Raw genomic sequence first — 5,000 nt, 5'->3', positions numbered from 1 at the left:
CCATCTTGAAACAATTTCTAGGAACCACGCGTTCGAAATTTTTACAAGTCAAGTATACACACACACACACACACACACACACACACACACACACCACACATATATATATATATATATATATATATATATATATATATATATATTGTGTGTGTTTGCGTGTGTATGTATGTATATATAAAAGGTGTGTTTGTAGTTATGCATGCGTTTCAGTAGTGTTTAGTCACTGGTTATATCTAATGAGATTGATTGCAGTTCTAAACACCAAGTTTAATCTTCTCCTTTTGCCAGGGGCAACCTGATGTTTTTCTTTTATTTATGTCAGTTTGCGCATAAATGGTTTCAGTTATCTGATGTTTGCGGTTCATTTTGATGCGGACTTCGTGCAGCTTATCGGAGTTTCTTTCGACTTTCAAAAAGTTACGAATTTATGTGGATTTCGTGAGTGGCATGATAACTTATTACGAGAGTTCAGACTTTGTCATTGCCCCATCAGATGGGATTTTTTGACTTTTAGACATAATGTGTGGCTTCTGGACGATGGAAGGGGGTTACTCTGATTTAGGCGTCTTTTTGTACAACTGGAATGCAGGTTTTTGCCTAGTCTACCGTGGGAGTGATATATTCTTTCATATCTGTTGCCAATTGGTATGTGTTTACCCTCCAAAATGGGGATAAGACTTACACAAAACCGTGGAAATAACTGAATTTAGCGTATCTATTTGTAATATATATATATATAATATACATATATATATATATATATATATATATATATATATATATATATATATATATATATATATATATATATATACTAATATATATAAATATTGGAGCAATTCTATTATTATTGGATTACCTGTCAGCTAGAATTCATGAATAACAGTTTGTAAAGGCATCGGCGGATGTATCAAGCTCCGCTAAATTGTCAACGATGTAGACTTTAGCCAGTTTACAAATCGGTTTTCTGTTCTTTGTCGACCATCTCAGAACAAGTGATATCTGTTTTGGCATGATGTTTTCTGCCCACTACCATAAGAATGATTTATTTCCTATTGTGGATGCTACTTCACCTTGGAAATTTCCTTTATTATTATTATTACTATTATTATTATTATTTGAAGGTAGGGGAGACCCTCTCTCAAACATGTTTTGTTTTAAAGATGATGGCAGCATCAGTGGAATTGATTTTATATATGGTCTTTTCAATTCTTCTTATTATTCTCTTCTCATCAGGGCTGATATTTGCTAATAGCTGGCCGATGTTCATATCTCGGTGAAAGAAATGTTTTCTAAAAATATAATTTATTAATATGATAACAAAAAGTTGGTTAACAAATCTTAGTCTAAGGGTGTAACGGAATTCAACGTTTCCCCAAACCGTATCATCGGTTTCATTTTTCAAGGAAAAGGTGAGCTTGAACTGATTGGGGGGGGGAAATGGGTCGTTCGGCGGTATTTATTGTGTCCCAGGTGCTCTGTCTGATGGGCGGCCTGCTTTTCATTGGCTGAACAGAGGATTAAGTCCCTGAGTCAAGCCGTCTTGCAGAGGTGGAAAGCTCGCACGCTCTTCTCGTGCGGACGCTGGAGACTGGGAGCGTAGTATTGGGAAGGTCATTGCCGATAGACGGGGGCACTGATTGGCCCGTTCGATCGGCTCTATGGTGCTGGCGGGCGGCGCCCTTCGTGCCACCGTCGGGAGGAGTGAAAGTCTCTTTGGTGGTGTTGAGGCTGGGTCTCTCCTTCCCGATGTGTAGGGCCTCCAAGAGCGGAGGCGACGGTGGTTCTGCTGCCTTATCGATAATTCTGATATTAGGAATAATGTCATTCCTAATTATCCTGTATTGTGGACGTTTTGGCATGATAAGTGGTATCAGCAGGAGCCTCGTCCCCGCCCGCCCTTGAAGACGTCACTCTCTTTTACAAGGAGTATTTCATAAGAAAATACAAAGAGGACGAGCGAGCCCTTCGTACCATCATAGAAAGGAACGTCTCCCCACGGACCCTGCGAAAAAGTGAAACTAATAATTTACTACAAGAGCAGAAGACCAGTGGCCTGATATGAAAAACAATCCAGCCCCCCCGTGTTGCAGGACCCTCTCAAGAAAACTAACGTTGTCTACCAGTACAAATGCCCTGTCCGGGAATGCCCGGCGCTTACATGGTATGACGACTATGCGATTTTTCGAAGAGGATATCCTGCCACGCTCAGGAAGGGCGCCATCCATAATCATGCCAAAAACGTCCCACAATACCAGGGATAATTAGAATGACATTATTCCTAATATCAGAATTATCGATAAGGCAGCAGACCACCGTCGCCTCCGCCTCTTGGAGGCCCTACACATCGGGAAGGAGAGACCTAGCCTCAACACCACCCAAGACTTTCACTCCTCCCGACGGTGGCACGAAGGGCGCGCCCGCCCCCAGCACCATAGAGCCGATCGAAACGGGCCAATCAGGTGCCCCCGGGGGGGGTCTATCGGCAATGACCTTCCCATACTACGCTCCCAGTCTCCCAGCGTCCGCACGAGAAGAGCAGTGCGAGCTTCCACCTCTGCAAGACGGCTTTTTTTTGCCCCCACCTCAGGACTTAATCCTCTTTCAAGCCCAATGAAAACAAAATGCAGCGCCCATCAGACAGAGCACTGGGACACAATAAAAATACCGCCGAACGACCCCATTTCAATCAGTTCAAGCTCACCTTTCCCTTGAAAATGAACGATGATACGGTTGGAAACGTTGGAATTCCGTTACACCCTTAGACTAAGATTTGTTTAACCACTTTTGTTATCATATCAATAAATTATTATTTTTTACAAAACTTTCTTTCACCGAGATATGAACATCGGCCCGCTATTAGCAAAATATCAGCCCTGATGAGAGAGAATAATAAGAAGAATTGAAAAGACCATATATAAAATCAATTCCACTGATGCTGCCATCATCTTTAACAAAATATTATTATTATTATTATTATTATTATTATTATTATTATTATTATTATTATTATGTACCAATTGTTATTTTACAAATGAAGATATCCACCATATATTGACTTAGCTGTTCGCAATTGGAGTCGATATATGTTTCAAATTCGCTGTCTGTTTTGTTGTGAGAGGTGCTACTTTGACGTGGATGTTGCTTACTGTACCATGTCTTTTGCTTATATCATGGTTGCCTGATTTACCGTACGTTGTGCAACCCATCTTGGAGTCATTGATAGGGCACCGTATCCTGGGAGCGATTTGAATCTCTGCGATCCCTGTCTCTTTGCAATGTTCTTTTCTTTGCAATGTTCTTTTCTTTGCAATGGGCTTTTCGTTGTAATGTGCTTCTCTTTGCACTTTGCTCCTGTTTGCAATGTTGTTCTCTGCAATGTTCTTATCTATGCAATGTTCTCTTCTTTGCCATATTCTTTTTGCAATACGTTCCTCTTTGCAATGTTCTTCTCTTACCAATGGGCTTCTCTTTTCCAATGTTCTTCTCTTTGCAATGTTCTCTTTGCAATGGGCTCCTCTTTGCAATGTGCTTCTCTTTTCAATGTTCTTCTCTTTGCAATGTTTTCTTTGCAATATGCATCTCATTCCAATGTTCTTCTCTTTGTAATGTTCTTCTCTTTGCATTGGGCTCCTCTTTGCAATGTGCTTCTCTTTCCAATGGTCTTCTCTTGGCAAAATTCTTCTCTATGCAATGGTCTCTCTGCAATATGTTCCTCTGCGGTTTGCTCCTCTTTGCAATGTTCTTCTCTGCAATGTACTTCTCTATGCAATGTTCTCTTTGCAGTGTACACCTCTTTGCAATATTCTTTTTGCAATTCATTCCTCTTTGCAATGTTTTTTTTTTCTTCTGTTTTTTTTAGAGTGTGGTATACCCATTCCGTGGCTGTTGCTTTCCTGACTGATTATTTTCTGCTGATGCTTCTTCCGCTTTGACGAGGTATTTGCCCAATTTTTCAAGGAGAATTACCCAACTGTATTGCGAATACAGTTGCTAGCTTTGCCATATATATCGTTCACTTGCCGTTCTAGTTGCCCACTTTGCCATTTAGTTGCATATTTTACCATTGCAGTTAACCGCTTGCTGACTTTCTCTTTGTAGTTAGTAATTTCACCACGGTAACTAGTTGCCCAGGTTTCCATTGTAATTACCCACTTTGCCTAACACGTTCGGATTTTAGTAGCCTGTTTTGCTGTAGGTATTGCCAATACCATATTATTCCTTGAAGCATAAAAAAATAATCCTTGTCAGGTGACGGACTGCTTCATCATCGTAAGTTGCCGGAACAGAGAAGACATTTTATTGCATAGATGAACAGATACACCTCTCTCTTTTTTTACCCTCTTTACTGCACACATAGAGCTTCCCCTGACAAAAGCCAGTGATTGTGCCGGGGAGCTGAGGCCTTTGTTCTTGTGCAACAAAGAGCAAAGTAAATGACGAAGAACAGGCCTGTCTCGGGCTGAGTGTCAGCAGGTCTTAAGCGGCCACTCTCTCCTTTATGAATGAGTTATGTTTGCATGTTTTATGGATGAATGTAAGCGTGGGTATGAGTGTGTTTCATAGACGAATGTGTGAACTGGATATGTGTTGTGGGTTAATGAGGCATCTTGTTTATTGCTTTTATTTATTTTGTACTATTGGATTTTATTTATTTTGTACTATTGGAAAGTAAAAGCTTTTATTTTATTATTTATATGTTGGCGTTTATTTCGTAAGCTTGTGTATATTACTAACTATGTGTTTATTCTATTGATTACAAATTTATTTATCATTTTGTAATTTAACAATATAAAAATTATTTGAAAGCATTTCCGTTATCGTAATGTGTGAGTACGTTTGTAATCAAATTCGTGAGCGGATGTTGGATGTATATGAATACGTATGTGTATGTATTTTTTATGAGTAAATATGAATGCATGTATTTCTACATTACAATGTTTACCATTATTTAAAGATTAATTTTCATTAGTGATGGATTAGAATGTATTTGCGCATAT

This window comes from Macrobrachium nipponense, chromosome 43 (genome assembly GCF_015104395.2).
Source record: "Macrobrachium nipponense isolate FS-2020 chromosome 43, ASM1510439v2, whole genome shotgun sequence".
NCBI classification, from domain to species: Eukaryota; Metazoa; Arthropoda; class Malacostraca; order Decapoda; family Palaemonidae; genus Macrobrachium; species Macrobrachium nipponense.
The sequence above is the reverse complement of the archived record's forward strand: the minus strand, read 5'-3'. Positions refer to the sequence as shown.